The following is a 23,722-nucleotide window of genomic DNA, read 5'->3' on the forward strand; positions in this document are numbered from 1 at the left end:
TCCCACATGTTGGTATGCTGGCAGACATGAGGGCAGAACCAGTCCTGCTGTCTCCTGGATCAGGGGCACCTCCTGGAGCAGGATTCTCCACCATGGGAATGACTGTGACACTGAATTGCTCTAGGGAATTGCTCCCGTCTTCCCACTTTCCCATGTGAACAGGCCTGGGGAGGAAAGCTGACGGCACCTTCTACCTATAGGTCACTTCCCACCCACTGGGTGACACTATCTGCTAGCCTCTTCTACCCTGGGCTCTGGGGTGAGCAAGGCTGAGGGCAGGTGAGACTGACTATGACCTCTGCTATGTCCTGCTATGACCTTGCTATGACCTGTTGAGTCTCACCATTCCCCTGGAAACCTCCTTGGGCCACACGCATAGGTAGAGGTCATGGACCACGAGTCTGTCCCAAGCTTCTGAAAGGTTGTTGCTGACACATGAAAAGCCGTCGGGATTCTTGGCCTCCGGTGGAGAAGAATTCAATCCCGGGCCAGAGACAAGGCTTGATCACTCAGAGCTTTGTGTAATAAAGTTTTATTAAAGTATAAAGGAGATAGAGAAAGCTTTTGACATAGGCATCAGAAGGGGGCAGAAAGAGTACCCCCTTGCTAGTGTTAGCAATGGAGTTATATACTCTCCAATTAGTTATTACAGTGAATCAAAAGAATGTCTGGAGGTTGTAAAGACCTCAGTAGACCTACTCCATAATTTACATTTTAAGATAATAGGATTAGCCAGAAAGTTTTTTTCCAGAGACTGTCCTCAGGCAGGATATATTATTGTTATATAATCCTAAGGAATGTAGAGGGGAAAAGAAATTTGTCCTTTCTTCCTCCTTGAGAATTCCAGACCCCTCTCTCTTTGGGGACCCCTAGACTTCTTATCAACCCAACTAGGAACTGACTCTCTCACTTCCAGTCTTGTGAAAGCTGATTATTTGCATTGTGGAGAAGTGAAGCTTCCCTTCTCGGAGGCTCCACTGCCCCTGGGAGCCTGGCCCTCTGTGGAGGAGCTCCAGGTGGCCTCACACAGTCTGGGCTCTGGGAACTGGAATAGAGGGGAGCCTCTGGGGCAGGGCTGCCAGGAGCCACCGGGCCCCTAATTTCTCTCCTCTGGGCCTGTAATTTGTGGTGGGATGCCAGGGGCTCCTTGGTCACTGCACCATCTATGGACACCTCTGCCCCTGCATCCCACACTAGGGGCACAGTGTCCCACCCTCAGACAGTGAGGTGACTGCACATGCAGTGACACCCCTACTCCTTCCCCAGGAGAGGTGGGCGTTGTGAGCAGGGCTGTCCTCTCCTCCGTGGCAGAGGTGGACCGGCCCTCGGGGGCCTTCATGCTCCACGCTGCACACCCTCAGAGCTGGGAGTGTGTGGTCCTCATCCTCGCCTCTGCTCCAGAGCACGAGAAAGGCAGAGGGAGGGTGACGCTCCTGGCCAATCTCAATCCCAGCTCCTTCTAGAAGAGAAGGGGCTTCCAGGGCAGTGTTTTGTAATCCCACCTTGACATGGGAAAGAGGTTTCTCCATCCTCTGGTCTTGGGCCAGCACTGTCCGCAAACTCCCCTCCTTATTCCAACGTGAAACTGTCGCTGATACTTTCTGAGCCTGAAGGGAATTTCAGCCTCTGAAAGCCCTCCCCAACAACCGCACAAGTCCAAGGTAGACAGAGAGATGGAGAGGACTGAGATGGATCCTGAGAAGGGGGAGGTCTTTAGGTTTAGTTCACCCTGGCATGTCCTGAATGCTGTTGCTCCTTTCTGTAATGCTGGCATTGTGGAAACTGAAGGTGCAGTGAGAGAACCGGGGTGAAGGGTGAGCATCCGACTGAGGTCCACCTCCCTCCATGGCCCTGTCCCATCTGGAAATCAAAGCAGTCACCTGGGAAGAATGGACCCTCATCCCTTCAGCCAGGACACAGACAGACCACCATTTCTCATAAGGGAAGACATTGATTTCAGGAAACCATAGAATTTGTGGTAGGAAGAAACCATTAGCACACAGAGGGCATGCTAACATGAGAGAAAAAATGTTTTTTTTTCTTCAAGATATGCCTTTTTTCTTGGAGAAGAATATTCCTACCAGGATACTTTGACAAGCATGTTCTGAGAGACCAGAAGAGGTGTGTTTCTGAAGGACACATTGCCTTGGAGAATAGAGGGGACAGTCTGGGACACTTGTAGCTCTGATCATGCTAGCAGGCTCTGCCTGGTGGGGGACCTGGCTCCCTGGGTGGGACGGCCCACTTACTGTCCCTGGGACTGGTCCACTTATTCTTTTTTGGACAGATGTGGCCAATGGGGGTAGTTTGGTGATCATCAGCTGTATTTCTCCTCAATATCCTTTGCTCCTGGAAACAGAGCAACCTATGTTGGCAGCAATGTGGACCTAATCAGTTCTGGAGTTCTGGTTTTCACCAATGTAACTCCGAGACATGAGGTCCATGGTGAAACACCATCTTCTCCTTTAGGATCCATCCAACAGCTGTCATGAGAGTCTGAGCCTCAGCAGTCCTGCTGTTCATCATCAATCAGCTTTTGACTGGTTCCTGGCTCAGGGCAGTGGCTGCTGCAGGCTTGCCTTTTTGCAGGGGCTTTTCTTGTCCTTTGCATTTACTGGAGAAAACCCACTGCAGAGGCTGCTTAATTTTTTTTTTTTTTTTTGAAGTGGCTTTCTGAAAGAACCTGTCCCTTCTTTCTGGGTTAAATGTCACAACTTGCTTCTTAGGGACTCAGCTGATTCCTTTTTTCTGGCCAGGGTGACTCATCCTATGAGTCTGGTAGGTGCTCCGTTCTGCCAATCCTTTTGTATGCTGTCCTAGTTTGGGCCTCCTCTACGTCTCTCTCCCATCAGTGGGGACAAACTTCTTGCTCAGGCTCTTTTATTTGGGACTGCCGTCTTGGGGCCACCTGCTTCCCTGGATTATCCCTCCACTCGATGCAACATCACAGTGTTTCTGGGAATTGGACATGTCTCCACTGGACAAGGTCTGGGAACAGGACAGAGGAATGATGTTTGCAGCAAGGAACATATTCCAGTGACAGTCTTTGAGAAACGTGTCAGTTGCACACTCTTGAAGGAGCGCAGCAGCGGCACAGACTTGAGCCTCTTTCTGCTGGTCTGTGAACCCTTAGAACTCAGGCTTACAACACTGCCTTAAAGCGTAGGTCTTCTGGATTTGAGACAATGGACTTCATATTGAACTTGGAGACCGTGATCTCCTCAAATCCATATTAATGATTAGGGATTTGATCAGAACTCTAGGTCCCAAGGTACCTTTCCAAGCACGGTCCCCCTCCAGGATGTCTTGTTCTCTGGAAGAATGGGAACACTCATCAAGTCCCATGACTGTCACACTAGAGCAAGATTCTGGGGAGGCTCACCCCTCAGATTCTGCCTGTCGCTTATTCCTGACCCTTGCTGGATTTGAACTGTCTTTGTCAGTCCCCACAACAGATTCACAGGCCAGATTCTGCCCCACAAAGTTTTATGTGGAGGCCCACGAATGTGGCTTGTCTTCCTGTCCAGTCAGAGGGAACTCTGAGTGCTTGTGGATGTCACCAAGCGTGGGTCCTCCCGGAGATCCTTGGGTTTCCTCACTCACCTGTGTGTGAGCTCAGAGGGGAATCTCAGGATTGAAGTGGGGGAAATTGTTATCACTTTCTCTCCTGAATGGGGCAGAGGAGGTTTCCTCAAGCCCTCAGTTAACTGGGCTTTTGAGTGGTCCCAGATTCATAGGTGGCCTTCAACGTGGACTCTTGAGCCTTTTTCAAGTTCAAGCTAAGTATGAACTTGAGGACCTTGAAGGATAGGTCCCACCTGTGCCTCACCTGAAGCCTTATTTTATGTGCTTCCAGCTCCTGTTGAACATAAGGACTGAGAACAATAACTCATGGGAGGTGTTCATGGAGGGTTCCCCATCCTGAGAGGAGTCTGGGATTTTCTGTCTCCATGGGAGCATGTGTCTCTCCAAGAATGTCTAAAACAAGGTTGGCAGCAAGCCTCAAATAATAGACACTCACAGGGATCTCACTCTCAACAGATTTGCTCTGCCTTCCTCTCTATAAGGACTCCTGAGATTTCTGGATGCCTCCTGCCTGGGCTCAACTCTCTCCCTGACTCGGGTTTCACTCTTGGATCCTTCACTGGGGGGTTGACTGAGATCATACACAGATCTCTTAGGCTCCTCCCCACGCTCTGCCCATCATCGTGGCGCAGTCTATCCCTGGTGGGATCTGTGCTGGGCACTTAAACCTTGTCTTTTGTGTGCCCTCGCTGCTTTTTCCTAGACCCACAGGGGGCCATGAGGGCTGCTTCCTGCCCTGTGCCTAACAAGGTCTTGGGAATTGATCCTCAGACTGTATCAGTTTCTGAGATGCTTGGATTCTCCAGGGCACACATGTCTGTTCCTGTATGAACCTTTTGGAAAGATGGTGCTCCAGTTTCTCCAAAAAATTAGGGCTAATCAAATCCTCAGGAAGGATGGAGACAGAACTGTGGGCCTGGGAAGACCTGTTCTCCTGGGGAAGGTTGAGAGTGACCTGGCTAAACACCCGCTGAAATCTTTTGACCAAATAAGGTAAATTTCTTCCACTCTCTAGTTGCTTTTATAAAAAAGTGACACTCCAGGTTTTCAATTGCATTTGAGATGAAAGATTGTGCCTTATTTTGTTTGGACTGCAAGATATTTCACAGGACCTAATCTGGTTTTGAGAAGAAGATGGTTGGACTGGGAGACAGGTGAGAGATGGGCAGTGGTCTCTAACTGAGGTTGAAGTCGTGGTTGACATCAGGGCATGGTTGGGAGTCAAGGGTACAGGTCAGACCTGAGTCTCCACCTGAGCCTAAGTTGGTGGTTGTTGACACGGAAGCATGGTTGGAGCCATGAGGTGTGGGTGGGCCTGGGTCTCCATGGAAGCCTCAGATGATGGCTGACATTGGGGCATGGTTGGAGTCAAGGGTAGGGGTCAGCCCTGGGTATCCAAATGACCTAGAGGTGATGGTTGCAATGGGGTATGATTGGAGTCAGCGACTGAGTTTGAGCCTGGGCCATAGGGTGATGAAAGGCTTGACCACTGACATGTTGTGAAGGTAAATTTAGCTTGAATTTGAAATGGCTCAGGCCTTAGAGCATTCACTGAATAAGATAGGGTATAACTCTAGAGGGGACCCAGGTACTGTGACAGTAATCACCAGAGACTCACTGTACAGAAAAGGGAGACCCCAGAAGAGCTGGCTGCCTGTCTTCTGTAGATGGTTCCCCAAAATATCAGAATATGGGGGCTTCTTAGGACCAAGTAGCTGTCCGGTTTGCCTTTTAGCTCCAGAAGTTTTGGCAACTCAAGGTGTCCTTCATGTCATCCGGTGGCTGAATCTTCTTTTTCAAAGAATTCAGGTGGTAGCCTGACTCCTCCTCTTTTTCATTCTCTTTCCAAATCTTCAGTTTTACTCTCTTGTGATTAGTATCTCCAGCAGTTTCTGGACATCCAAGTTGACATGGTATCTGCCTGCCTGTTTATGGGGTCTTCCTGAAATGAAGCCTCTGATGGGTGGAGGGGAAAGTGTTCTTGCCTGAACTCAAATTATGTCAAGGTAGAGAAGCTCCAGGCACTGGGGGCTGCCAGCAAGAGGGGGTTGAAAACGGACAACTTGAATGGACATGTGCTGAGATGACTGGTCTCCAAGAGGCGAGTGATGACCTGTGTGGGATGAGGCTCAGTGGCAGGGCCACTGGGTCACCCTGAGTGAGATTCAGCAGGGCAGCTGATGGCGGTGAGGCAGAGAGGGCTGTCAGAGGTGGAGGGCAGGGCCCTACATGGGGAGCGGGGAGGAGAAAGAGCAAGTGACCCTAGTGAAAGGCTGTCCAGGAGAAAGAAACTCTCTAGTGTTGGAGAGGCGCTAAGGAATGAATGGAGGAATGGAATCACTGAACCTGGAGAAATGATAGAAGCCCGAGGGAGTGGCCACTTGGCCAGAGGAGCTGGGGACATGATGGGCAGGCCTCTTCCCTGCATTGTTGATGGGCTCCCGCAGATACTGCTTTGCACATCTAACCAGGTGTCTTCACCTGATGAAAGCTATATACTTGTCAGCAATCTTCCCCAGGTGGCTGCAGGAGACATGAGGAACAAGTTGCAGCCAGGAGCTGCCCAGGCCAGGTGAGCTGGGCAGGCCAGGCAGGGGTGGGCACCTGCAGCCCATGGCCCTCCACGGCCCCCAAGCTGACTTCACAATATTACTGCTGTTCGTCACACCGGAGCTTTTACCATGCCCCGCCCCCAAAACTCCCCCTCCCAGCTCAGCCCCAGGCTCCCTGCAGCCCTGGGCTCATAGCAGAAACTCTGGGGAAGAAGAACCCAGGAAAGAAGGAGAAGATTCTTTACATTTGCAGAAGTGAAATCAGGCCCAGCCTTGTTCCAGTTCTTCCAGGCCATTTTGGCAAGCTGGAAATTGGCAGACTGGGTCATGGTGGTGAAGGCAGCAGCCTAGGGGTCTTATAGGAGACTGAGTGCACTGTCCCTTTAAGCGGGGGGTACAAGCACCAGCATCTAAGGCTACATGATCCCTGATAGTATTGATGAAAATTCATGAAAGGATGTATCATTTACCAAGTGCTTCCACATCCTTCACCCCTTACTGATCTCACAACCCCTGCTGTGCAGGAAATGGGCCAGGGTCACTGCATAGACCAATCTGAGCAAAGTTCAACAACTTGTCCATGGTCGAACCCAGCGATCTCACCTCCCAAACCAGGGGTTACTGGTGCAATGCGTTCCACATGCACCTACGGGGCCACACCCTTTTCCAGGTCCTTCACAGCTGCATCCTGCACATGGAATCTGGGAAGTATCTGGGTTCTGCTTTCCTACCCAGAAGCCTCCCTGAGGGTTGTGTTTTCTGAGTGACAGGCCCTGCTACCTGTGTTCTCAGAGTGCATAGACCTGGGCCCTCATGGCCACAGTCAGTTCAGTTCAGTCACTCAGTCGTGTCTGACTTTTTGTAAGCCCATGGACTGCAGCACGCCAGGCCTCCCTGTCCATCACCAACTCCCGGAACTTGCTCAAACTCATGTCCATTGTGTCGGTGATGTTATCCAACCATCTCATCCTCTATTGTCCCCTTCTCATCCCACCTTCAATCTTCCCCAGCATCAGAGTCTTTTCAAAGGAATCAGTTCTTCAAATCAGGTGGCCAAAGTATTGGAGTTTCAGCTTCAGCATCATTCCTTCCAATGAATAGTCAGGACTGGTTTCCATTAAGATGGACTGGTTGGATCTCCTTGCAGTCCCAGAGACTCTCAAGAGTCTTCTCCAACACCACAATTCAAAAGCATCAATTCTTCGGTGCTCAGCTTTTTTTATAGTCCAACTCTCACATCCATACATGACTCATGGAAAAACCATAGCTTTTACCAGACAGAGCTTTGTTGGAAAAGTAATGTCTCTGCTTCTTAATATGCTATCTATTTTGGTCATAGCTTTTCTTCCAAGGAGCAAGCATCTTTTAATTTCATGGCAGCAGTCACAATCTGCAGTGATTTTGGAGCCCCCAAAAATAAAGTCTCTCACTGTTTCCACTGTTTCTCCATCTATTTGCCATAAAGTGATGGGACTGTATGCCATGATCTTAGTTATCTGAATGTTGAGCTTTAATCCAACTTTTTCACTCTCCTCTTTCACTTTCATCAAGAGGCTCTTTAGTTCTTCTTCACTTTCTGCCATAAGGGTGGTGTCATCTGCATATCTGAGGTTATTGATATTTCTCCCGGCAATCTTGATTCCAGCTTGTGCATCATCCAGTCCAGCATTTCTCATGATGTACTCTGCATTTAAGTCAAATAAGCAGGGTGACAATATACAGCCTTGATGTACCCCTTTCCCTATTTGGAACCAGCCTGTTATTCCATGTCCAGTTCTAACTGTTGCTTTTTGATCTGCATATAGATTTCTCAGGAGGCAGGAGGCAGGTCATTCCCATCTCTTTCAGAATTTTCCACAGTTTGTTGTGATTGCCCACAGTCAATGGCTTTGGCATAGGCAATAATGCAAAAGTAGATGTTTTTCTGGAACTCTCTTGCTTTTTCGATGCTCCAATGATGTGGGCAATTTGATCTCTGGTTCTTCTGCCTTTTCTAAATCCAGTTTGAACATCACGGTTCATGTACTGTTGAAGCCTGGCTTGGAGAATTTTGAGCATTACTTTGCTGGCTCAGTCAGTAAAGAATTTGCCTGCAATGCAGGAGACCTGGGTTTGATCCCTGGGTTGGGAAGATCCCCTGGATAAGGGAGAGGCTACCCACTCCTGTATTCTGGCCTGAAGAATTCCATGGACTGTGTTGTTCATGGGGTCACAAAGAGTTGAACACAACTGATCGACTTTCACTTTGCTAGCGTGTGAGAGGGGTGCAATTGTGCGGTAGTTTGAATATTCTTTGGCAATGCCTTTCTTGGGGTTGGAATGAAAACTGACCTTTTCCAGGGCCAGAGAGGTGGAGAAAAATGCTTAGGGCACACAGGGCTGAAGGTCAGAACTCGCCTTTCAAAGCTTCATTTCTCTTCCTGCTCCTGCTTCTCTCCCTTGGATCCATTTGATGCTGAGAGAAAAAAAAGAACAGGGGATCATTTTCTCTCTCCCCTCTCTAGACAAGCATCAGACACTCAGTGCCCATTCATAATATGATTTTCTATGTTTAACAGAGCTCCATTGATTTTCTTTCCTTTCACTCATTTTTAAAGCAGATTACAAATATTTTCTGTTTTCCTTATGTGAAGAACATAAAGAAGGATTTTCAACATGAGATTCATGCTGGACTTCTTTCGTCACTGTTCCTCAGCTTAAGAAATGCACACATTCTCAGACCTAAGAGTGAATGTGAGCTCTGTCAGTTAGGTCTCTGCTTCCTGAGAGCCGGGCCCCCTCCAATCCCTGCTCTGAGGGTCTCGTGGCCTCAGCAGTGACCTCAGATTAGTCCTGGTCAGAGACACCTGTTCACATCTGGAGAACTGGTATCAGAGTCTGTCCTATGGTAAGGCTGAACTCAGTATCTAGTCCTCAGACCCTGTATTTGGGGACTTGCCTGGGAGCCCTCCACCACACCTGGAAACTAACTTGAGATCTTTGGATTGAAATCCTAGTGTTTACGTTATGCCCTCCCATCCTGGTTTGTACCTAAAGGGATGATGCTCTATTCTTGCTTGAGAATAGATGTCCTGTTCTTTATCATCCCAGGAGTCTTTCTAGTTGATTCAGAAGTTTGGAAATAATAATAGTAAAGAAGAGAGAATCATGTACTTGTGAGTCTGGGCCAAGGGTCCCTTACCTTCCTGATCAATCATTAATCACCTCCAAAGTGGAACTGGGGCCAAGTATCAAACTTCAGCCAAGTATCAAAAGTACTTTTCAGAGAACAGAGAGGATTCTCCATCATCCGACTTACACTGCTGCCTTCAGGAAACTGAGCAAAAGGTGTGCACTGGGGGCTAAAGTCCTAGACCCCCATCACAGAGCTGTGGTCTGGTCAAGAATGGTTCCTGAGGGTGGGGAGGGAGTAATAGGGGAGGAGGCTGGACTGTGGTCCCTCCCAAAACATCCAGCCCCACAGCTCTATTCATCTCCCTTTGCTGAGCCTTCTGATTCTACTTTCTCATCATGTTAGAGATAGATATTATTCAAGTTTCAATTAATCCCACCTGGAACTCAGACAATACTTGGTTCCTCTGAAATCTCCACTTGAACCTCATCAATAGCTTTGAAGAATCTGGAGTTGTCCCTATAATTTTGGTTAATCCTAATAATTTTTACTCTCAGGATATTCTTGTCTGCAGCCCCAAAATTTCCATATAGTATATTTGTGACATGCATCAACCCAGACATAGAATTTATATTTCTTTCATACATCTTTAGCCATGAGAATTTTTAGAGCATTTTTTTAAATTAAAAAATTTCAGCTAATCTTCACTACATTCATTTATAGGGCCTTAAAAATTAAATCAATAATTATTCAAAATTTATAGTGATATAAAGTACAAAACAAATTAAAAGAGTAAAACCTTCAAAGTAACTTTTTTGTTAAGTTTCCAGCAGCATCCTTTTGTTTCTGAAATCAATAAAAAGTTTGAGACATTCTGTACACATACACAAAAACCCTGTAACAAACCAGTCCAGCATTTTCAAATCTTAGATTCAAGCTTTTTATTTTTTTCAGTTTACACATTATCCTTCAGTAATTGTCATATGTGGGACAGCTATTAGTAAATTTTCCTGGTCTTTGTTTATCCGGAAATATTTCCGGAATATTTTTATTTCTAGAGATGGAATCCTTGGTAGACATTTTTTTCCTTTCATTTCTTTGAATATGTCATCCCACAGCTTCCCTCTGCTGTTTCTCATTGGAAGTCAGTGATTATATTGTGGTCTCCTCATATATGTAGAACAGCATTTTTCTTACTACTTTCAAGATTTTTGCTTGGTCACACTTTGACCAAGATAAATCTTAGAGTGGATCTATTTGCTTTCATTTTATGAGAGATAAACAAAGAAATAAAGGAAATAATAGAATGGGAAAGACTAGAGATCTCTTCAAGAAAATCAGAGATACCAAGGGAACATTTCATGCAAAGATGGGCTCAATAAAGGACAGGAATGGTATGAACCTAACAGAAGCAGAAGATGTTAAGAAGGAGTGGCAAGAATACACAGAAGAACTGTACAAAAAAGATCTTCATGACCCAGATAATCACAATGGTGTGATCACTCACCTAGAGCCAGACATCCTGGAATATGAAGTCAAGTGGGCCTTAGGAAGCATCACTACGAACAAAGCTAGTGGAGATGATGGAATTCCAGTTGAGCTATTTCAAATCCTGAAAGATGAATGCTGTGAAACTGCTTCACTCAATATGCCAGCAAATTTGGAAAACTCAGCAGTGGCCACAGGATTGAAAAAGGTCAGTTTTCATTCCAATCCTGAAGAAAGACAATGCCAAAGAACGCTCGAACTACTGCACAATTGCACTCATCTCATATGCTAGTAAAGTAATGCTCAAAATTCTCCAAGCCAGCCTTCAGCAATACGTGAACCATGAACTTCCAGATGTTCAAGCTGGATTTAGAAAAGGCAGAGGAACCAGAGATCAAATTGTCAACGTCTGCTGGATCATTGAAAAAGCAAGAGAGTTCCAGAAAAACATCTATTTCTGCCTTTTTGACTATGCCAAAGCCTTTGACTGTGTGGATCACAATAAACTGTGGAAAATTCTGAAAGAGATGGGAATACCAGACCATCTGACCTACCTCTTGAGAAATTTGTATGCAGGTCAGGAGGCAGCAGTTAGAACCGGACATGGAACAACAGACTGGTTCCAAATAGGAAAAGGAGTATGTCAAGGCTGTATATTGTCACCCTGCTTATTTAACTTATATGCAGAGTACGTCATGAGAAACGCTGGGCTGGATGACGCACAAACTGGAATCAAGATTGCCGGGAGAAATATCAATAACCTCAGATATGCAAATGACACCACCCTTACGGTGGAAAGTGAAGAAGAACTAAAAAGCCTCTTGATGAAAGTGAAAGAGGATAGTGAAAAAATTGGTTTAAAGCTCAACATTCAGAAAACTAAGATCATGGCATCTGGTCCCATCACTTCACAGCAAATAGATGGGGAAACCGTGGAAACAGTGCCTGACTTTACTTTTCTGGGTTCCAAAATCACTGCAGATGGTGACTGCAGCCATGAAATTAAAAGATGCTTACTCCTTGAAGGGAAAGTTATGACCAACCTACACAGCATATTAAAAAGCAGAGACACTACTTTGTCAACAAAGTTCCGACTAGTCAAGGCTATGGTTTTTCCAGTGGTCATGTATGGATGTGAGAGTTGGACTATAAAGAAAGCTGAGCACCAAAGAATTGATGCTTTTGAACTGTGGCATTGGAAAAGACTTTTGAGAGTCACTTGGACTGCAAGGAGATCCAACTTGTCCATCCTAAAGGAGATCAGTCCCGGGTGTTTATTGGAAGGACTGTTGTTGAAGCTGAAGCTCCAGTACTTTGGCCACCTGATGCAAAGAGCTGATTCGCTGGAAAAGACCCTGATGCTGGGAAAGATTGAGGACAAGGGGAGAAGGGGACAACAGAGGATGAGATGGTTGGATGGCATCACTGACTCAATGGACATGGGTTTGGGTGGACTTCAGCAGTTGGTGATGGACAGGGAGGCCTGGCGTGCTGTGGTTCATGGGGTCGCAAAGAGTCGGACACAACTGAGCAACTGAACTGAATGAAACATTGAACCTATAATGTTTTCCATCAAATTTGGTAAGATTTCAGTCATTATGTGTACAACTATATTTTCTCCCTCCTTTCTCTCTCTACTTTCTGAGGTTTTTTCCATGTATGTCGGTATGCTTGGTGGGTCCTATAACTCTTTTTTATTTTTCAAAATCTTTTCTCTTTATATATGTCTATGAATCCACCTTCAAGTTTTATGGATTCTTTCTTCTACCACCTCAAATGTGTTGTTAAGCCCCTCTAGTGAAATTTCATTTCAAATGGTTTAGTTTTCAATGACAGAACTCACATTAGCTTCTCTTTTTATAATTTGTAGCTCTTTCCTAATTTCTTTGAGATTCCCAGGTAACACTAATGGTAAGGAACCCTCCTACCAATGCAGGAGATATAAGAGACGTGGGTGTGATCCCTAGGTTGGAAAGACCCCCTGGAGGAGGGCATGACAAACCCACTCCAGTATTCTTGCCTGGAGAATCCCAGGACAGAAGAGCCTGGCAGGCTACAGTCCATGAGGACGTTAAGAGCTGAACACTGCTGAAGCACCTTAGCTCACAGCATAGCACTGAGCTCTTTGTTAACTTATATTTTCATCTAATTTTTTAAACATGACTCCTTTAGTTATTTTTGTAGGTATAGTTATTTTTAATTCTTTTATCTTTTTTCTTTACACTGGAATTATAAGTGATATATTTCTGTGAGTTATAAGTGATATGTTATATATTAATAAATGATTTACTCACCACCATTGCAACATTTAGAGTGTTCTGAATTTAACTACATACTTACTTGTCCCAGGGTCTCTCAAAGAGAGAGAATTTTCTTTTCTTCTCTCAAAGAAAAGAAATGCTTTTCTTTTACTAGTTAGTATCTCTCCATTGCAGTTTATAGAACTCCCTTTACAATTTGCTGTAAGACTCATCTAGTGGTCAAGAACTCCCTCCTTCAGCTTTTGTTTGTCTGAAAAATTCCATCAATTCTGAAGGACCACTTTGCTGGGTATTAATTCTTTGAATAAACTTTCTGCCCCTTTTTCTATCTCTTCTCCTGCTGTGGCCCCTGTAACGCATATCACTGATCCACTTGATGGTGTCCCTTAAGGCCCTGACTCAATGGACATGAATTTGTGCAAACTCCTGGAGATAGTGGACTGAGACGCTGGGTGTGCATGGGGTCGCAAAGTGTCAGACATGACTTAACAACTGAACATCAGCAAAAAGGATAGGGTCCTTAACTATCTTACTATATTCACTATTTCTCATTCTTTTCTCTTCTTGCTTTCTCTCTGATGAGGGGAATCCCACTGTTTTGTCCTCAAGTTTGCTGATTCCTTCTTCCACTAGTCTGCTCTTGAACCCCTCTGTTGAATCTTTCAGATCAGTTGCTGTATTCTTCAATCTGTGATTTCTGTGTGGTACTTATTTAAAAAGTTTTCTTTCTCTTCATAAAATTCCTTCTTTGTTCATGCTTTGCTCTTCTGACCTTGGCGAATGTCTTCATAACCAGTAGTTTAAACTCTGCGTCAGGTAAATCACTTCCCCTCACAATGTAAAGTCTGTTTCTGAAGTTTTATCTTATTCTTCTCTTTGGAACCTAGTGTCTTATGTTCCTTCAATTTCCTTCACTCTCTCTGTTTTTGGTTTTGCACATTAGAGAAGACAGCCACCTTTCCCAGTCTTGACAGAGTGGTTTCACATAGAAGATGAAACTTCTCAATCAATTCAGCCTGGGTTTTTAATTGTCTCTCAAAACCTTGCGATTGTTTCAGCCACACCCTTTGTCCTTGGTACCTCTCAGTCATTGAGGGTGTTCAAGCTCCCATCAATGTCCCAAAGGGAAGGATCACAGTCAGCACCTGGAATTTGGTTAAATGGAAGCTGGGAAAATATGTAGTTAAGCTCCTACAGGGATAAAATGGAAAGCTGACATTTTGCCTATTCCTTTCATGCTTGTATAGTTGTGAGGTGGTAGGAGGTACTGCTTCTTTGCCCATGAAGAACTGCACCTTTGTCTGCTACAGTTCTGTGGGATATGAAAGCAAACCCTATTCAGTGTCAAAAATCCAGAGGCCTGTCCATTGGGCGGCAGCCACAAAAGCTGGAGCATATGTGGACAAGCATATGATGACTTAACATGTTTATTCTGGAAGATTACACAGACATTTTTGGTAGCTCTTTACACTGCATCACTCACACACTGAGAAATGTCATATCCTTTTAACAATGTAAGAAATGTTTACATAAATTAAACTGGTCTCATAACCGGATAATCTGTAACATAGAAAACTTTTGACTTTAAGTAATTCAACCTTTAAGTGAATGAGGCTTTAGGCATGAAACACCCCTCAGAGGTTTATATTTCTCCTCATCTCACTAAAATAACTCTTTTAGGGCCAGATGATGTTGTAAACATGTGTCATATTTTTATTTTCACACTGGTTTGAATTTTCTGGTTTTTTTCTTTTTACCCTACAGTGGTATACCACCTAACCTGCACTGGGTTCCAACATCCTCCCCTCCATAATTGTTCGGCAGCTAGTTGCGATTTTGGTGTTCTTGCAGGAGAACATACACACATGTGCTTCTACTCCACCATCTTGCCACAACTAGTTGCTGAACAACCATCGACAGGAGGATGTTGGATTCTTCACATCCAAGGACAAAAGAGATGGGAATACCAGACGACCTTACCTGCCTCCTGAGAAATCTGTATGCAGGTCAAAAAGCAACAGTCAGAACTGGACATGGAACAACAGACTGGTTCCAGACTGGGAAAGGAGTACATCAAAGCTGTATACTGTCAACCTGCTTATTTAACTTATGTGCAGAGTACATCATGTGAAATTCCAGGCTGGATGAAGCACAAGCTGGAATTAAGATTGCTGGGAGAATATCAGTAACTTCAGATAATACAGATGACATCACCCTTATGGCAGAAAGCGAAGAAGAACTAAAGAGCCTGTTGATGAAAGTGAAAGAGGAGAGTGAAAAAGTTGGCTTAAAACACAACATTCAAAATGGCATCCAGTCCCATCACTTCATGGCAAATAGATGGGGAAACAAAGGAAACAGTGACAGACTTTACTTTCTTGGGCTCCAAAATCACTGCAGATGGTGACTGCTGCCATGAAATTAAGAGATGCTTGCTCCTCGAAAGAAGAGTCATGACCAACCTAGAAAGCATATTAAAAAGCAGAGACATTACTTTGCCAACAAAGATCTATCTAGTCAAACCTATGGTTTTTCCAGTAGTCATGTATGGATGTGGCAGTTGGACTATAAAGAAGTCTGAGAGCCAAAGAATTGATGCTTTTGAGCTGTGATGTTGGAGAAGACTCTTGAGAGTCCCTCGGACTGCAAGGAGATCCAACCAGTCAATTCTAAAGGAAATCAGTCCTGAATATTCATTGGAAGGATGGATGCTGAAGCTGAAGCTCCAATACTTTGGCCACCTGATGCAAACAGCTGACTCACTGGAAAAGTTTCTGATGCTGGAAAAAATTGAGGGCAGTAGGATAAGAGGGTGACAGAGGATGAGATGGTTGGATGGCATCATCAGCTCAATAGACATGAGTTTGAGCAAACTCAAAGAGATAGTGAAGGACAGGGAAACATGTCCTGAGCTTGGAAAGAGTCAGACATGACTGAGCGACTGAACAACTGAACAACATCTACACTGATGTGTTCACTGGCTATGTTTATTGTCTACTCTCTAGTGGTAAAGAACCTGCCTGCCAATGCAGGAGATGTAAGAGACCCGGGTTCGATCCCTGGTAGGGAAGATCCCTGGAGAAAGACTTGGAAACCCACTCCAGTATTCTTGCCTGGAGAATCCCATGGACAGAGGAGCCTGGTGGGCTACGGTCCAGTGGGTTGTAAAGAGCTGGACACGAATAATGCAACTTAGCACACACGCAAGCATAATTCTCATCCAAATTATTGAGGTATGATTCGCTCTGTTTGTGGTGAGAATGAAACAAACTGCTTCACTAACTAACAAACAGAATGGAGATAGGCACCCTTTAAAACACACACATATTGCCATATACAAGTTACATGTTGTAACTAAAAATGTGTGGAAAACAATCTTAGACTGTTTAGATGTTAAAGATCTATGGGAAATAGGCTGCATTTTGAGCTTGCCTTATTCTATTTTCATTCAAAAATTTCTTTTCTACATATACTATATATCTCTTACTAGAGGATTTTGGGTGCCTGTGAATCAAGGAAAATTTGCAAATAAGTCAAAATCTAACAGTAACTTCATTCACAGATAGTTCTGTTTTCTGTTTTATTGATACCGCTTTATAGATGGGTTGGAATCAACTAAAGCCTGTTGAAAATATATATGTTAATAGTAACTAATGGCTTTCAAATTTTCACTACTTTTTGTTCCATTGAAAAAAAATCTATTCTTTTTTTAAAAGTAAATTTTACCAAGTACTTTGCAAGCAGATCATAAATCAACTTTTTAAAAAATGGCATCAGTCAGTCTCACCAGTTAAAAGTGACTGGAGCAGCCTCTGGGAGGATCTTTCAGGAAATTCATCCACATACAAAGAGGACTCCAACGTAAGCATAGCTGACATATCCAGTTTCTATCACTCCATTGCCCCTGGCATTTTCTACAATATAAGTAGGTTTTGAAAAAAAATTAGTAGGTTTTGATTTCCATTTTATATTTACAGAAATTTAAATCACATCTAGAAAAACTTAGGAGGTTCTGTGGACTATTACTTTTCCTGAAGAGTGAATAGAAAAACAGATTAATATGTTATTTTTGATTAAATTTGGAGATAGAATTTAAGATTCATGTGAATAGTCTCAGGCTTCCCAGGTGGCACGAGTGATAAAGAAACTGCCTGCCAATCCAAGAGACATAAGAGATGCGGATTCCACTCCTAAGTCAGCAAGATCCCCTGGAGGAGGCCATGGCAACTCATTCTAGTATTCTTTTCTGAAGAACCCCATGGACAGAGAAGTCTGGCAGGCAACAGTCTATAGGGTCACAAAGAATCCGACATGACTGAACCTACTTAGTACACATATACCTGAATAATCGCATTTTTATGCTTTATGATAGCTGCCTCCTCACCCAAAAAAGTCAGAGCTGATCTCTTATGAAAAGACGTTCTTTAGGTTTAGATCTATATAAACTAATATTATTCAGTAAATTTATTATCATTGTTTTTAATTTTATTTTTTTTCTTTTTAATTCTATGAGCCTTCCTCGTATGTGACTGAAACTCACTCTTGCTTCTATAACCAAGCTGGAATTTCTTAAAGACTCCACTTCTTTGGTTATTTCCTAAGATCAAGTTCTGGGCATCCTGTTCATCCTTGATGCTACAATATAGAAAGTATGATGCTTACATGCTCAATTGCATCCAACTCTATGAACTCATGGACACTAGCTTGCCAGGCTCCTCTGTCCATGGAATTTTCCAGACAAGACTACTGGAGTGGGTTGCCATTTCCTCCTCTAGCAGATCATCTTGAACCAGTGATTGAACACGCCTCTCTTGGGTCTCCTGCATTGGGAGGTGGATTTTTTGCTCCTTCACTAGTGAAGACCTCTATAAAGTAGAAAACAGATGTAAAATGCAAACATTGAAAAATTAATCAACCTAAATAAGGATATAAGAAAGACACATGACAGCAAATCTTAGCATAAGACTATTTAAGAAGTCATAACAAATAATTTATGACCAACAGAAAAGAGTAAAAACCAAAATAATCTAGAAATGCTACCAAAATATATAGCCGTAGATTTTCACAATGCTCTTAGAAAATGTTAAGTGAATGGCTGAATTTAAGACACATTGGACAGGAGATGAATTTCTCATTTCAGATCACATAGTAGGAGAAATCATTAATTCTATGCAAAGGCAGTGTTACTGACTTAGTTAAGAAAGGTCACTATTCCCAACCATTTATTTTTTTCATTTATTATTTTTTTTTTCAGCTTCACCACACAGCATAAGGGGTCTTAATTTCCCAACCAGGGATTGACACTGTGCCCCCTGCTGGTGTAAGTGGGGAGTCTTAATCACTGGACCACCAGGGAAGTCCCCCAAACTGTTTATTCTTAATTAGAGATTAATTTAAATATTAACATAGGCATTGAAAATCTACAATATACCCATCTGTGGAATAGATTACTGGTAAGCATTACCAGTTCCAGGAAACAGTACCAGAGTGGGTTGCCATTGCCTTCTCTATACTGGTGTGTGAGATGAATGCAATTGTGTGGTAGTTTGAACATTCTTTGGTATTGCCTTTCTTAGGGATCGGAATGAAAACTGACCTTTTTCAGTCCTGTGGTCACTGCTAAGTTTTCCAAATTTGCTGGCATGTTGAGGGCAGCATTTTCAAAGCATCTTCTTTTAGGATTTGAAATAGCTCAACTGGAAATCCATCACCTCCACTAGCTTTGTTTGTAATGGTGCTTCCTGAGGCCCACTTCAGAGAAGGCAATGACACCCCACTCCAGTGCTCTTGCCTGGAATATCCCATGGACGGAGGAGCCTGGTGGGCTGCAGTCCATGGGGTCGCTAAGAGTCGGACACGACTGAGCGACTTCACTTTCACTTTTCACTTTCATGCATTGGAGAAGGAAATGGCAACCCACTCCAGTGTTCTTGCCTGGAGAATCCCAGGGACGGCAGAGCCTGGTGGGCTGCCGTCTATGGGGTCGCACAGAGTCGGACACGACTGAAGCGACTTAGCAGCCGCAGCAGCAGCAAGGCCCACTTGACTTCACATTCCAGGATGTCTGGCTTGGTGAGTGATCATACCACGGTGATTATCTGGGTCATGAAGACCTTTTTTGTATTGTTCTGTGTATTCTTGCCACCTCTTCTTAGTATCTTCTGCTTCTGTTAGGTCCATACCATTTCTGTCCTTTATTGAGCTCATCTTTGCATGAAATGATCCCTTGGTACCTATTTTTCTTCAACAGATCTCTAGTCTTTCCCATTCTATCGTTTTCCTTTATTTCTTTGCACTGGTCAGTGAGGAAGTCTTTCTTATCTCTCCTTGCTATTCTTTGCAACTCTGCATTCAAACTCTGCATTTCAAAAAATAAATAAATAAACAAACTCTGCATTTCACAGCTATGGGTAAGGCCTCCTCAGACAACCATTTTGCTTTTTTGCCTTTCTTTTTCTTGGGGATGGTCTTGATCCCTGACTCCTGTATAATGTCATAAACCTCCATCCATAATTCATCAGGTACTCTTGTCTATCAGATCTAATCCCTTGACCTATTTCTCACTTCCACTGTATAATCATAAGGGATTTGATTTAGGTCATACCTGAATGGTCTAGTGGTTTTCCCTACTTTCTTCAACTTCAGTCTGAATTTGGCAATAAGGAGTTCATGATCTGAGCCACAGTCAGCTCCTGGTCTTGTTTTTGCTGACTGTATAGAGCTTCATCTTTGGCTGCAAAGAATATCATCAATCTTACTTCGGTATTAGCCATCTGGGGATGTCCATGTGTAGAGTCTTCTCTTGTGTTGTTGGAAGAGGGTGTTTGCTATGACCTGTGCATTCTTTTGACAAAACTCTGTTAGCTTTTGCCCTGCTTCATTTTGTACTCCAAGGCCAAACTTGCCTGTTACTCCAGGTATCTCTTGACTCCTTACTTTTGCATTCCAGTCCCCTATAATGAAAAGGACATCTTTTGGGGATGTTAGTTCTAGAAGGTCTTGTAGGTCTTCATAGAACCATTCAACTTCAGCTTCTTCAGCATTACTGGTCGGGGCATAGACTTGTGTTACTGTGATGGTTTGTCTTGGAAATGAACAGAGACCATTCTATCATTTTTGAGATTGCATCCAAGTACTGCATTTCAAACTTGTTTATTTACTATGATGGCTACTCCATTTCTTCTAAAGGATTCTTGCACACATTAGTAGATATAATGGTCATCTGGGTTAAATTCACCCATTCCAATCCATTTTAGTTTGCTGATTCCTAAAATGTCAACGTTCACTCTTGCCATCTCTTGTTTGACCACTTCCAATTTGCCTTGATTCGTGAACTTAACATTCCAGGTTCCTATGCTATATTGCTCTTTACAGCACTGAACTTTGCTTCTATCACCAGTCACATCCATAGCCGGGTGTTGTTTTTGTGTTAGCTCTGTCTCTTCATTCTTTCTGGAGTTATTTCTCCACTGATCTCCAGTAGCATATTGGGCACTACCCACCTGGGGAGTTCATCTTTCAGTGTCCTATATTTTTGCCTTTTCATACCATTTAATACAGTATGAAAAGGTAGTATGGGGTCCCAAAGAGTCAGACAAATGACTGATTGACTAACACATTCACTTTATTTTTTCACTTGAGCACCTTAGAAAAGATGTGCCCTATAAAAATAAATTACACAATTTTTAATATTTTTATTGTTGTTGAAAACTGAAAACATATTATATCCTTACCATAAGGGGTAATAACACAGATTCTGAACTTAATGTACTTGAATAATGCATGCACACATGCTAAGTTGCCTCAGTTGTGTTCAACTCTTTGTGACCCTATGGACTAAAGCCAGCCAGGCTCTTCTGTCCATGGTATCCTCCAGGCAAAAATATACTATAGTGGGTTGCCATTCCCTTCTTCAGGAGATCTTCCCAACATAGGGATCAAACCCACATCTCCTGTGTCTCCTGCATTGCAATCAGATTTTTAACCACTGAGACACTGGGGAAGCCCCACTTAAAACATTTCTCCAAATCTGATCTCCAAAACTTTGTTAGGCTCAATTATTATGCTTTTTAAAAAATTAATATTTATTCATTTTTAATTGAATGATGATTGGTTTACAATATTGGTTTGATTTGTCATACAACAGCATGAATTAACAATAGCTATACATATGTCCCCTACTTCTTGAATCTCCCTCCCACCTCCTGCCCATTCCCACCCCTCTAGGTTATTATAGAGTCCCAGTTTGAATTCCTTGAGTCATATAGCAAATTCCCACTGGCTATCTATTTATCTGCTTTTTTATTGAGTGTAATTTAGGTGGAATTTGTTGAAATGAGGCTGCATCTCACATATATTTACATGTGACACCTGATATGAAGTGCTTTTAGGTGAAAAAAATATGTTCTAGAGTAGGCTTTCCTGCATGTTAATATTCAAAGAAGCAAACTTTGTTCAACATTTGAACAAATTCTTATGGAATTCAAAAGGAAATAGCTGCTTGTGAACAAAACACACATAAAAGAGTTTTGAGAAGACACAAGACAAACACAAATAAAAATACGTCCTGAGAAGAAACAACAGTGAAACTAGTGTTGGCACTGGGCCACATTCCTGGAAAGCAATTTGGTTCCAGCTCCTAGGATTGATGTGAACCTAAGTATATTAAAACCATCTCTGAATTAGGACACAAAATGAAATATTAGTATATATTTACCTGGCAGACTGGTTAGAAGCATCCAAAATATATATTCAGAAAAGTGTGTTTGTGTGTATGTGTGTATACAAACACATTGTTGTTGTTGTTGAAGTCATCAAATCATGTATCATTCTTTTGCAACCTCATGGACGGTACCCCACCAGGCTCCTCTGTCCTAGAGATTCTCCAGGCAAGGATTCTGGAGTAGCTTACAATTTCCTTCCACAGGGGATCTTGCTGATCCAGGGATCAAACCCAGGTCTCACGCATTGACAGACAGGTTTCTTTACCCCTGAGTCACCTGGAAAGCCCCTATACAAACATGAGGATATTTCCCCATCTATTCCTCATCTTTGTATCTGTATATTGTGGGCACACTTTGTTATTATTGTTAAATATACAGCAAAAAAAAAGAGGTAGCTTTCAGAAACTGTCATTATTTTAAACCTCAGTCAAAACTTTACACTTGATAAATCAGGAGAATGAGCTGAAGAATATCTAAGAGTAATTGCCAGAAGCCATTATGGGAGGTCCCGCCCGTGACGAGGTCATGAAGAAAATACCGGGCAGGCAAGGCCGTCTGCGACCCCATCCATGACGAGGTCACGAGGGAAAAACCTGACAGGCAAGGCCGTCTAGGATAAGGGACCCTCCAGGTTGGCCTCGGCCTCTACCCCACCCTGTATCCTCCCCTCTTTCTGCTGTTGGTCTTGTTCGCCCTGTGGCAGATTCTTGTGTTGCCTGCCGAGAGCTCTCCTGCTCCTCTTTCACTGAATGAGGACCAACTTAAAACCCTAACTAATAAACCTCCTGGATGCTGCTACCCTATGAAGGGGCCAGGGATGAAGAAATGCTTCCATTCAAACCCTTTAGCTGGCATTCTGGCTTGTTTGATAAAGTGTGTGCTCTCATTGCAAAAAATGCTCTTGATTGTTCTAAACATCCTAAGCACAATACGCTAACAAAAGAAACTATTAAGCATAGGCCCCTTCACGGGGTGAGAACAGCTCCACAAATATTATAGCCACAAATGTGCCTAATAGAAAATACTTTAGAGATTAGCTGGCGACTTCTTGCAGGTAGTTAACTTTTAGACTAAGAGCCTGTTTTGTGCCATATCTGCTGTTTTTGCAGTCCTTTGCATTTCTGTCTGTAAAAATGCAATTCTATCTAGTTCCCATAGAGATGACGCTTATTAGAAAGAAAATAGATTAATTATAAGAAAAACAGGGTCAGCTACTGAAGTTGCTTAAGTCACACCAGGTGCAAGCCATAAAATGTTATCAGGCCTGAAGGCCAAATGATAAGAAAGACTCTTGTGAAGGAAAAGTATGTGGGTGACATCCTGTTTCTGTTGAAGGTCAAGTTGCTATAATGTTTTGAGATGCCCTGTGTGTAAGCAATAGGCACTTCCCCCAAAAAGATGTTGTTAAAGGTATAAAGGGGTCATGCAAAAATAAACTTCAGACTCAGCCCCGAGCTCTGTCTCACTCTCTCTCTCTCTCTCTCACTCGCTGACGCCGTTCATCCTGAGGGTTCCCCTGGATCCTGCTTGGGCTGAACCCCAACAAGTAATAAACAGTTAATTTCCCAATTCATTAATTTCATCATGTGTTTAAACATAGCACAAGTTGTGTTTCAAAATACCATTTCCTGTTATAATTTGTAAGAAAAGAAAATATAAATTCAGCTAAAGAATATTCTTTTGAAAGCAGAATCCCTGAAACCCAGCTCTAAGTATATCTCTGAGTTGATATATTTTTTAAAGGTATAATTGAGTTATTACTGGTAAATTAATAAGAAAAGAACTACAGATGATGTGGGCCTTACATACCTTCTTGAAATGTTTTGTAGAGGCTTATAATCATCCACCCTACAGAATAAGGTAGTTCTATCTTTGCTCATAGCGACATGATCAGTCCCAGGGTTTCCCCTCCTGGAGATCTTGGTGGAGCAGAGAGGCCTGAAAGTCTAGCTCCAAGCCCTCCAACTGTCCAAAGAAACTGCCGGTATGAGGCCAACTGCT

The 23,722-nt window shown here is 43.3% G+C and overlaps 1 long non-coding RNA gene across 1 annotated transcript; it reads right to left on the reverse strand.

Annotated features, from left to right (window-relative positions):
• Window positions 1-516: 516 nt before the first annotated feature.
• On the reverse strand, window positions 517-23,708 carry LOC110137547 (uncharacterized). Its single transcript, XR_002313955.2, has 4 exons — window positions 23,531-23,708; window positions 17,661-17,863; window positions 16,786-16,912; window positions 517-8,592 (listed from the first exon to the last, which is right to left on the reverse strand). It is a non-coding gene; the product is annotated as an uncharacterized lncRNA (long non-coding RNA).
• Window positions 23,709-23,722: the final 14 nt, after the last annotated feature.

This window comes from Odocoileus virginianus, chromosome 31 (assembly GCF_023699985.2).
Source record: "Odocoileus virginianus isolate 20LAN1187 ecotype Illinois chromosome 31, Ovbor_1.2, whole genome shotgun sequence".
Taxonomy (NCBI): Eukaryota; Metazoa; Chordata; class Mammalia; order Artiodactyla; family Cervidae; genus Odocoileus; species Odocoileus virginianus.